Below are 12,929 nucleotides of genomic sequence, written 5' to 3' on the forward strand. Positions count from 1 at the left end.
AAAAAAAAAAAAGGCTGAAAGAACTAGGGGGACCTTTGTCTACTTGATGCTTCCTTTATATCATATTGTGGTATTGAAGCCAGAGAGGAGTGAACTACTAAGGAGTACAAGAACTCTATATGGTGTCACAGCTGGGAGACAGTGTTTTATCAGATTCTGTGATATTGAATTCATGTCTTTCCCTGGCTGTTAGTTTATGGGGTGTTCCCACAGTTTAGGCGCAAAGGGATAGCAGAGTACAAGAGCTAGGATAGAGGACTACCACCAGCATATCAGTGAAGGGGGAGAAGACACACTTCCCCACACAGGACTGATCCTTTATTCCTGACCCATAGTTTCTAGAAAAGACATCTGTCTTACAGTCTTTCCTCCTTTTCCTGTTCTTGTGTTGGCCATGCATTTTTATTATGACTTAATACTTGTTTATGAAATTATGTCTCTCTGGCATGCCCTGCTGTTCACACAATACCATGACAACAAAAGGACTATGGGTAAAGTTTGAGGGGTTCACTTTCTGTGTGTTTCGATCTTTCCTGCTCCTGTCATTTCTAGTGCAAGTCATAAGTTTTGAATCATTTGTTTAAAAATTCTACTCAAGTCATGGCAATCCATGCCCCATCTCAAATAGAAATTACTGACTGGAACCAAATCTCAAGACAGAATATTTGCTCTGTCACAGAGGAAAAAAAAATGTGTTTCTTATTTTAATGTTTATTTTTTCAGTAGAAAGAAATGCTGACCTTCTGATTCAGGATAGATAATCTGACCCTCTCATCTCTTATACATCTCTTTATGGTACTGGAGGGAGCTATAAACTGGGTGAAAAGTAAATGTCCTCCATGCATCAGCTCAATACTGATTTAGGCAAAGAACAAGTGCAAAGAGACCTATTAAATCTCATCCAGCTCTTAATTTCCGTGGTTCTTCTAAATCATGTCTCATGGAGGACATTTGTTGATGATATTGAAGAGCTGGAGTAAGGTATTTAGAAGCATAAAATGCTTTCATTAAGTTTAGTCATTTTGCTCATCAAAAATCTGCAGTCTTATCAGAGGGAATCATTCATTGTCAAAGCTTCCATGCTAATGACTCTCTTCATAGTCAAAGCACATTATAAATATTTATTCTTGGGCCAAATGAAAACCTTTAAAGTGGTTAATTTTAAAACAAAGCAACTTTTTTTTTAAAAACAGGGAGAAAATAATGTGGACAAAATGAACATTTGTTTGATGGTCTCCACATAATAAAGCATTTGCTAAGCCCCACCACTAATCATGGATATTCATGCAACACAAGCAGTCCTGGCCTTCAAGTGTATAATCAATTATAAACATATATAGAGACTGAGCTCAGTTGACATTAAAGGCTTGTGGATAGATTTTTTTATTGTAACAATCATATTCTACCCTCCTTAGGATGATACAGATTATGTTGAAGCAACAGGAAATACATGTCTCATTCCTTCATTCCAACACATAACAATTAGGGAGAAGCACTGATTGTAATAGACAAGGTTCACTTGTTGGAAAGAGACAAGGACATGGAGAACAATAAGAGCCTTTTTAAAGGGTTTTCTGCCTATGTAATCTTATCTCTGTTTTATCCCTCATTAGTGTTTGATGAAATGGGGGAATTCAGAACCTATGATTGCCGGTCATTAGGGTGAGGACCCCAGGTCAGTGTGGCAGCTGTGAGGTAAGCCCTCCTGGGAGCTTTCACTAGAAGCCTCTCTTTTGACATCATTTTGGAGTTTGGATTTTGACTGTTCCTTGCAGTGACCATCACAGAGTGATGAAAACTATAATTTTTCTTTGATTCTTTGTTGGTTAAAAATCGAACACAGTGAAATACTGAATTGCCTTAACTCATCTGCCTTTTCTCTGCCTATATCCCAGGAGGCCTCTCAGTGAATAGATGCAGGTCTCCATCCACAGTGAGGTTTGCAGAGCAGCAGGGAGAACATCTGATAGTCCTCTAGTCTGCGCAGCTCTGCTTCTCATTGTGTTCGTAAGGCTTACAGGCTCCCACTCTCCATCCCTCTGACTCCCGAACTTTCCTATCGTATCCACATAACTGCTTCCCACTGCACCAAGAAAACTGAGTCCATCATGAGGATTCAACTTCCTGTCACCTAAGAACATACTTGCAAGCAGCTCTCTGACCATGCAAATGCCTCTCTTTTGCTTTCCACTTTTCCTAAGAAACCTGGCCTTTTAAAATGTAAAAAAAAAAAAAAAAAGAGTATACTTGTGTGCCTCGCTGTTCTTTGCTTGTCTTGTGACAGAAGTGATAACCCCTCTCCCTGTTCGCTGACATTTACTCTCTCCTCACTCAGACTATGGAAAGATACTTTTATTTTTCTTCCTCTTTTGTTTTTAATGCCACTCACTGTAGGATTTTTTGGTGACTGCTAAACTTGTCACTCCCACAAGTGTAAACCCTATGAAGGTAGGGAGGGGCTGGTCTATTCTCCTTCCCATTGTAATACTAGCATGGAAATCAATGCCTGATTCAGTCAATGCTTTCATTTTTAAATCAGTGATTCAGAACTAAGGACAGTGTATGGTAGGGTAGAACAGTGTTGTAGAACCCAGATTATTTTATGGCTGAATTTCAATAATTTTGTTCCTATGGCTGTATGTTCTAGTAGATAATCCTTCATCATCAAAGCAGGATGCCTTTGGAACACTTATCTATAGCTGCTTATTTACTTCTAGCTCAACAGAATCTATGGCTTTGAGTAGTTGTCAAGTCTCTGCCACTCATAAATGTGCTGTGCCGCCAAGGGACTGCTAATTTGTAAATTTCCCAGGGAATTTTTATCAGAAAGTTAAGTGATAAAGCTCAACTTGAGAAGGGAAAGCCTCATAAAAATGTTTTTGCTAATACAAAACATAATATGTGTTGACACTAATGGCAAGGTGGAACATGATGTGTTCCCCCCAAAAGAAAAAGCCATTTCCATAGAAAATGCAAGTGAAGTTACAGCAGCTCAACTTCATGAGCATGCCATTCATTTAGGGAAGAAAAAAAAAGGCCTATCAGCTATAGCTTTTATCTGAGGTCTGAATAAACCAGTCACTCCCAACTATCAAAGATCACATTGTGAATTTTTATGGAAGTGGAATAGGAGAAAGAAAACTAGACCACAGTTCCAAGAAAAAGTTAATATTCACTGATGGCACCAAATTGCTGTTGTGAAATGTGATACCTTCAAACAATAACCATCTGCAATTTTCCAGAAGTCTGTTGATGGGGCGGTCTGGGATCTGTTGATTTGGGCTCAGCTCATTTCACGTTAGTTCATACACCTGTTTTCAAGCCACCTGGCAGCTGGCTGGCCTAGGGTAATCTTGGCAGGGATGAGTAGACCCCTAGCGATCTCTTAACTTTTATTAGGTGAGCCTCGGCTCATCCTCATGTAAAAAGTACAGGAGAGAAAGCAAAAGGTGTTCAAGGTTTCTTGTCACTTCGACTCAGAATTTGGAATAGTATCACTTCTTCTGCATTGTGTTGGCTGGCCAAAGCAAGTAACAAAGATCATCCAGATTCAGAAGATGGGGGAAGGACTCTACTTATTGTGGGAGGAACTGAAATATACAATGCAAGGGGCATAGATACAGGAGGGGAGAGGAATTGGAGCCATTTCTGTGTTCTGTCTCCCCATTGTTTACTTTGAGTCATTTATTGAATAGCATGACCTTGGTAAGTCTAGCTATATCTACTTCATGAAAATAAGCATAAGTGCTTCCAGCTTGACTAAGTGCCCTCTCTTAGATTCCTTAGATGGGATGATTTAAAATGTCAGTATATGGTAGTTATAAACATGAATGGACTTAAGCCTCTTAGAATTTTGAGTAGTTCTTTTTTATCCACCTTGAATTGCTATTATGTATGACAAACCCTTTTGCCACGTCTTGCACAATAATTGTATCCTCATCTCATCAGCCATGTAGTCATGTAGAGACTCACCAAATTGATCAACTATCATGTGCTTGATTAAGTAGCTTAGAATATTGGGGAAGTTCAGGCAGAAAGAACTAACTTTCTACTCTTTCCATCAGAGTGATGAAAGAGAGGGGAGAGAACATTTTGTGAAGCTAGGGATGCGTCACACATCTGAAACAAACAATAGCCAACCCGTTGTTCTCAAAGCTGTGACTACCAAATGTTTCCCTGTTTGCCCCCATCCAGAGCATCACACATCCATCTGTGTCCGCTCAGCTAGTCCTTGCCTCAGTCCTCTTCAAGTTAGCTGTTTGTGAATACAGGTTTGGAAGAGATTAACAAGAAAAACTCGGCCTGGTTTCTCTGGAGGAGTGAGTTTCTCAAACAATGTTACTCCCAAATGCCACAAAGAAGCTGTTGTCGTTTTGTGGGACCTGAGAGGGAGCACAACTCCCTCACCAGTTGTTCTTTGATACATCACTTCAGAAGTTAGGAAAGAGTATAGTTAAGAACAATCATTGCTCTTCACACAGTTCAATGAAGCAATTTCTCCCTTGAAAGTCATTTTTATTTCCAGTGGTGCATTCCATGTTAATGTGTCAAAAAAAAAAATGTCACTGAATCAAGCTTTTTATTAACTTGTCAGCATATCCAAAGTATTCCTCAGAACCTCCGTGGGGGATTCTCTTGTCTTTTAAACCTACACGTTGCCACATAGGCTTTCCTCCTCCCTAATTAGCACTGACAGGTTCTTTTTAGTGGAGATATCCCACTCTCAGAGTACAAGAGGGAGCAGGTGGGTGGAAATAGATTTGGATCATTTTCTAGACACAGAAAGAGAAGCTAACAGTGCTAACAGCATATGGCTGTGAAGAGAATATTGAGCAAATGAGTCCAGGGCAGTGAAGTCATACAGATCAACAGTGGATTGTGGTAATAATATAGGCTACTTACTCTAAGAGAACTGGAACATTTTAGATCTTGAGACTTTCCCCCAAATCAGGGTCATTTTGATTCATCCATGATCTTAGTTCTGGCATTCGAGATTGTTCTGCTAATCAAATCCTTCACCTTGACACCATTGTTCATTCTGTGCAAATCTTGGGTAGCCAGAGTTTTTTGGTGTCTAGGCAGTTTCCAGAGTACATCTTCCTGGATTCCTTCCTGGATTCAACTTTGTGGCCTTGAATTCTAGATGCTCATTTAGTTTTCTGTCCGTTTCCCCACCTCAAATTTCCAGAAGACCATGAATTTACCCTATCACTAGAAATCCACATATTTAGCCCATGGTAAAATTCAACGTAATTTGCTTCCTTCAAAAATAAGGTAGGAACCTGTTGGGTAGTTGTAGTAGAGTCAGTCCTATTCTTTGGCCCGGAAGAGTCCCATTTATTTAGTATTATTTCGAAATGATATATACTACCTACCACGCAGATATTAATATTGCAGCTTGCCAGAAGATTTCACATTGCTACTATTGGAGTACAGAAAAGTTTTGGCCAGATTCAAGTAATAAACTCATTTTCAATTTGCACTGAGATTATGTATGGTACCCAATTATGTTAAAGTTAAGATAGAGTACTATCAAGCTGTTTTCAGTTTCGACATATAAAGGGCTTGAATGCAGGGCAAACCACTACCCTGAAATCTTGAGAAATTGGTGGATCCAGGTAATCACAACTGAGATCTCACCTGGAGCAGAAGTTGCTAAAGTCATCACCTAGGAGGACTACTCAAATGGTAATTTTGAGGAGTTGCTGGTGTTCAAGTGTGAACTAGGTTGGCAGAGGGAAACTCTTGGGGAGTACAGTCTTTGTGGGGGCCCATAACTTCTTGGGCTTTCTCTCCAGGAATACCATCACACTCTCATGGTAAAGAGCTTAAGTGCCCTAGTATCTCTGACAGTGAGATAGTGTAACTATTGTGAATTGTGCCCAGAATATTTTCCATGACAAATGCCTGCTGTACAGAGACAAAGGACTTTACTAGAGTCTTATTCCATGTTGAGGAAAGGCATTTCTTCTACTGAATCCTATCTAGACTTCTTTCTCACCTATGAAAGGAAAAATAAAGCTAAGAAATGCTTGTGAAGGTCACATCCAAGGGACACAGACCCATCAACAGACTGAGGTTTCCTCATAAGATTTTAGATTTCTTCCCCTTCCCAATATCTAATCACTGCACTGACAGGGCTCCATTATAACACTGGGTTGAAGTCGAAAATGTAGCAAGATGCAGACTATCTTAGGAAGAATACTTAGGGAAACCCAAAGTTAGCATTTGAGGCAAATACAAAGACAGTAGAGGAATTTAAAGCCTCTGGTGCCTAAAGCTACAGCGAACATTAAACACAGCCTTATTCCTGGCCATATTAACAGGAAACCTCACTAGAGACCTATTTGCCACAGTTCCTGTTATGTGGAAAGACAGGATTGACTGTCATAAAGAAAATCCAAGCTACATTACAAAGAAATGAAAGTCACAATCTAAAGACATGGTATTTGTTTCTGACATAGATATCTGAATTATCTGATAATGGATTCAAAATAACTATGATTACAGTTTACAGTTATGCATTACTTAAGGATGTTTCAGTCAACACTAGGCCACATATAAAAGGGAGGTGGTTCCACTAGGCTGTGCCATCCAGGCTAAGTGTGTATGAGGCAGTACTATCTAGGTTTGTGTAATTTCCTTCTGTGGCATTGCAGTGACAGAATCACCCAAGGGTGCAGTTCTCAGACTAGATCCCCATCATTAACTGATACATGGCTGTAACATATTAAGGGCGTTAGTGGACAAAACAGACAATGTACACAGGCAAATGAGTAAGTAGAGAGGTGGAAACTCTTAGAGTAAAATGATGATTGCTGACAAAGAAAGAAACATTATAATAGAAATGAAAAATCCCTGATAGGCTTATCAGTAGACTGGACACAGCCAAGGAAGGAATCGGTGGAGATAAATCAATAGAAACTTCCTCAACTAAAATGCAGAGATAGCATACAACCTGAAAACCTTCAACACATACTACAATATACAATAGTAATTTCCACTATACTTATATCCACAAAACAATTAAAACCTATTTCGAGAATATATGCATAAGGGCCATGCCTCTCAATAGAAAAAGTGTGTTGGTACCTAAAATGCTTCAATAAGTTGATTATTTGCAATCAACTCATTTTGAAAGAGGAGAAGGGTTTCTAGCAAAGGCATCAATCAGTGTCTGATTTGGAATTAATTATTAAGGAAGCATCCTCTGTATCTGGGTTTAGCTATTTCGGGGGAGACTGAATAGCAATGGCTTTAACCAAAATGTGCTTTTATTTCTCATCCATGTGAAAGTCCAAGCTGATAGAACAGAAGTATCAAGAAGCCCTGCTTGATAAAATTATCAAGAGACTCACATCACTTTTTTCTTGTTGCTCTGCCAATTACTAGGATGTTTTCCTCATCCTCAGAGTCAAAGGTGCCTCATTATCGACACATGTGTTTTAACTCCTGGGGGGAAAGGGGAAAATGAAGTAGAAGCCAGGCATCTTTCTTTAACAGATGTGACCCAAGAGTTGCACACCCACTCTTGCTTATGCTCACCTACAATGGAGGGATTCTGTCATAAGGAAGAAGGGGAGAAAGCATATTGGGAGGAAAAAGAACTCATATTTTGATCTAGAAGTATGAACGCATGCCAAGTTTCTAGAACTGTAATCTCTGTTAGTAATGCATTAGCAGAGATCGTAATAAACTCAAAATAGAGACTTAAGTATTTGTCCAGTCCCAGGCTAGTGAACATTAACATATCAGTCTAAGATAGTAGACTGAGCACATATAACAAGCCTTCCGTCATGTGTCCAGTCCTAGAAAATGCAAAAAATACATAAAAATGCAAATCAACCTATATATATATGCCAAAAGACAAGAAAGTAAACTCTTTGAATCTCCAGAAACTATGAGGAATCACTGAAAGGAAGATGATACAGCATCTCAGAATGAACCTGCATCCCTAACTACACCTAGGTGAACGGAGTCTTTGAAAAGTGGAATGTTCCCACAAAGACATCTGTACCTAGCTCCTCTTTCAGGGAAATCCAACTTGAGACATTGAGTATGCTGAGATGTAAAAGTCAACCTGTACTTTTGATTTTCTAAGGGGCTGGAATGTGGAGAGATGTAGTCTGTGGTTCCTGGTTCCCATTTTCTTCCTCAATGCATTATATATATAAAATCTTTTAAAGTTTTTGGTCTATGAGTGTTTTTTTTTTTTTTCCACAACTGATATACAAAGCTCTATACTTTAGGACTCAGTAGAGACTCCTAAGGTGAGAAGATAACATGGCCCACATCTAGATGCATTGCTTATTGCTTATCTTGAGTATTTGCTTGGGGAATAAACATCCATACAAGTTGTTTGCACCTCTTTGTTAAAGGATAATAAGGATGTGTGGACTTATGTCTGTTTTTAGCAACATTTTTCTTAGGAAATCAGAAAGGTATTACAGAGTTATGAATGAAATTGTGATGTTTGATGCTAAGAACTAGTGCCTTTTGGGATTTAGCAGAGGTAGAAAGACTTACAAGTAAACTTTAGCATGTTAGACATTTGGATTCTGGAGGGAAGGAATATAAAATGATGCATTTGTTTATTCGTTAAAACAGCTTTCAATTATATATTTTTCCATTTATTCCATAGCAGCAAATATAGAGGAATAATTAGGTATTACCACACTTTAAAGTTAGAGACTGAATTTTGGTTATGATACTTGGTAAGAAGATACTTAAGTTTTTCAGCCTCATTTTTCTTCAGCTGAGAAAGAGTATTAATAATAAATATATCACACAGTGATTATATGCTTCAGCTTTGCAAACAATAAATTACAAAACAAAGTGTTTATCTTATAACCTCAGAAAATATGAATTAAGAACTTATACCTGCTCTGTTATGAAGTAGAACTGGAAATACACAAGTAAAACATCTTTGCCCCCACCCACAATCCCTTCTATCCCCTTGTCCATTTCCCTCACCCATTTATTTTTAAATGAGGTCTCTATTTCTCATTTTAATCATTGAACATATTTCTTGAAATAGTCACTGAGTGCTGACTATATGAAAAGTGTCACTTGGCCCCCAAATAAGACAATGCCCGCCCGCAAAGTGATTATAACCTAGAGGGAAATAAATAGAAATATCTCCATTAAACTTTTTCAAAAAATTGTGGAGGGCAAGTACACATTTGACTGTCCCATCTTTAAAACAGCTGCTGTCTTTCCTAAGTTGGGAATGCCTAAATTAGGAGGTTTGTAGTACCAGCTGGAAGCTCAGTAATTCCTCAGTATCTGCAGTATTCATAGAACACAGCTTGAAAGCCCTAGTTTAGAGGGGGAGAAAAATCCTGATAATAAGCTGTTTGTTTGTTTTTTTCCCCGAAGGGGGCTGAAGTAGCAGAGGAGGGAGAGAGGATAGCACTAAGCTGACAATTTTCAAAAAATACTTTGAAATCTTGTTTTCAGTTAGCACAGGAACCAGTTTCAGTAAGGTGCATGGAGGCCTCCCAGTGTTTTTCCTTTTTCCACCTTTTGAGAATCCTGGGTTGTTGGAGTTCTGGTGATGGGGTATCTTTGAAGACATTTTTATTGAAATAACATTGGCTTATAACATTACATGGGTTTTAGGAACAGCATCTTCAATATCTGTATATACAACACTATGTTCCCTACTGAAGGACATGGGTATGAGTGGTGAGAAGAATTTGAGTAAGTGAAAAAAACTAAATTGGTTTAGATAAGAGTATAGAGCTACTCCCAGAAGTCTGGAATGGTCTAGAAAGGCTTCTCTACCTGAGAGAAGCATTGGGGAGATTTATGAAGGCAATTTATGGGGGGAGAAGCTACCACAGAAAGAGCAGAGTGAAGCCTAGAAGAAATTTGAGAAGTCCCTGCCATGTTAAGGTGTAGTTTCTTACTGCTTTACAAGCTTTTTAGAGTCAGTCTTGGGTTTCCATGTGTTTTGTTAGTTTGTCTTGCATGTCACTCTCCTGCAATATAGTCCTTAAGGGTAAGAATTTGGTCAAGATAGAAATACATCACCATTTTGCTCTAGGCAGAAGAATGAAATCCTTAATATTTCTCCCTCCTTTTTTTTCTCTTATTCTTTTTTTCCTCTTTTTAAAATTTGTTTTAATATCTTCATTATGTCATCCTTCATTTTTGTACAATGCATGATTTCCCTGTGAGGAATATCGAATGGTCTCTTATACGAGGAATATAGAGAAAACAATAAAGAAATCGGAAAAGAAAGGGAACTATAATAAAGTAAAATCAGTCAACTATAGATCTCCCTCCTTTTCTGTTCTTTCTCAGTTTCACTTTGCTGGCTCTAGAGCTCGGGCGGTAAGATGTGCTGTGACCCAGAAATTCAAATGTTTTGGTGTTTGAGTGATGCTGGCAGAGAATGCAGCAATAACCACAGTCTCAAAGTAGGCGACACCCTGCTGGTTTGTGGGGGACTTTCTGCAGAGTCCACAGCCGGAGCTGTAGGCAACGATATTTTAGAGTCTTGAGACACCCAGGCCCTGGGGGCCTTCAGGCGGCTGCACGCGGCTTGCTGCAGCTTATTTGGGGGATTCTACTTCTTCATTATAAAAAGCCCTTGGAGAGTGGTGCGACCAGCGCTCTTTCATTTATGGAATTGCTGCTGGTCTTCTAAGCCAGCCAGTGGAGACAACTTACTAGGCGTCTCACTGGCAGTTCATACAAGAAAAGAAAAAGTGACTGTTCAACTATAGATGATATTATTGCTGGAGATATGTTGGGGTGATTCCTAAGTCTTAATGTTTTTATAATAAGGTTAGATAAGAACTTGTGGACGTGGGATGGGTTTGTGTTTGGAGATTATCACGCAAAAAGTCTTTATTAGATACATTAAAAAGCAAAGTGCAATTTGCCTAATGATATCCCACCCAGTGGAAAAGAATGACTTTAACTTCTCTTGGGTGCTTTAATCTCAATTCTGACAAAATGAAAGCCAGTTGGCAATTTTAACAGTTGCACGGTTTTTAGCTGAAAGAAAATCGAATAAATGGAGGGTTGCTAATGCCTGAGGTGAGTGTGCAGTCTTGCAAGACTGGAATTCACTCGTTTTTCAAATAGATAAAAATAGATCATATTTGATTTAGTTTTTTTCTCCTGCATTTTCTGATCTTCATTATGTTATACTGATGCCTCTAAACAGTTCTATAAACACATTGCAAATTTTCCAGGGTCCTTACCCTGGTCTTGTAGACCTGTACTGTGCAGGCGCCTACTACCTGAAGGTAAAGTCAAGTGTTGCAGATGAGCAGCGATTTGCCAGTGCGGCCCTTGGACCTGACCCTTTCATCACTGCACGGTATTAGTGAGAATGGAAGAAATTAAATCCTTAGTTGCCCTCTAGCATCCAGTGTGTCTTTAGGTCTGGACAAGTTGGAACTAGAAGCCCCTCCTATTAAAGGAATGACTACATTATTAATGTCAATGACTCACTGTTCCTACCTGTAGAAGAGGTTAAACTCAAACTTGTGTTTATTGGAACAGCTCTCGGAGTCAATCTGTGAACTGCTTCTTGCACTTGAATGTAATCAACACTTTGTCTAATTATCATTGAAACTTTATTTTTAGTTAACAGTATTTTGGCCTTGCCACTAAAAGAGAAAGTTAATTGGAAGTCATGGGGCCTCTTAAATTTTTCATTGAGTAAGAGTCACTCAGACTCTCAATGAAAGATGGTCAAAGGATCAAAATAGACATTTCTCCAGAGAAGATGCACAAATGACTGATAAGCATAAGAATACATGTTTATTACTAATAATTAGAGAAATGGGAATCAAAACCACAATGAGGTACACCTTCATACCCACTAGAATAGTTATAATTAAAAATAAAATACAACAAATACAACTGTTTAGGATGTAGAAAAATTGGAGCTCTGGTTGGTTGGTAAAGCATCAGTTATCATATGACCTAGCAATTCCACTCCTAGGAATATACCCAAGAAAAAGGAAAGCATTTCCATGGAAAAAGTTGTGCATAAATGTTCATAGGAACATTATTCATGATAAAAAATGTCCATCAAAGGGACATTATTCATGATAATAAAAAATGTCCATCAACCAATAAATGGAAAAGTACAATGTGGCAAATCCATCAATGGACTATTACTAAGCAAAGTAAATGAAAGACATACTGACAGATGCAAATATATGTGAATCTTGATAACATACTAAGTGAAAGAAGTTGGTCAATCACAGAGAACACACAGTGTGTGATTCCATTTATGAAATGTCAAAATAGCTAGAAAGGAGACTTTTGGTTGTCTACAGCTGAAGGACTAGAGTCATAGGGGAAGTGACTATGAATAGTTATGGGGTTTCATTTTGGAGTGATGCCAATAATCTGAAATTGATAGTGGTGATTATCGTACAACTCTGAAAATATACTAAATACCATTGAATGGGACAGGGACACTTTAAATAGGTGAATATCATGGCATATAAAATATAGCTGATACATACTATATATGACATGTATATATGATGTGTGTGTGTGTGTGTGTGTGTGTGTGTGTGTAGCTTAAAGGGCTTTCTATGACTATATATTTTTTCTTTCAAGTTTCAGATATGTATTAATCAGTGTAAACTCCAAATGCACCAACTGGTCTTTACTGGTTGAGTGGAAAGTTAAGCTGATGCTTCTAGAAGACCTTCATTTTAAGTAGCTTTATGGTAAAGTGTTACATGTAGAAGCCTGGGCCTTTTTTTCTTCAGTTTGCCCTCATCTGTGATCACTGAGTATAACTTGTGTTGATCATTGGGACCCAGTTTGCTACAGCTTCCTGTAAAAATAGACAGAAAGAATACTTTCTGTCTCAACTGAAATCTGCATTGAACAAAGCCAGATATATGACATATAACACTGCTTCAGTCCCTCTGGCTCCAGTGAAGATA

Source organism: Condylura cristata, unplaced genomic scaffold (genome assembly GCF_000260355.1).
Source record: "Condylura cristata isolate star-nosed mole 26May11 unplaced genomic scaffold, ConCri1.0 scaffold00027, whole genome shotgun sequence".
Taxonomy (NCBI): domain Eukaryota; kingdom Metazoa; phylum Chordata; class Mammalia; order Eulipotyphla; family Talpidae; genus Condylura; species Condylura cristata.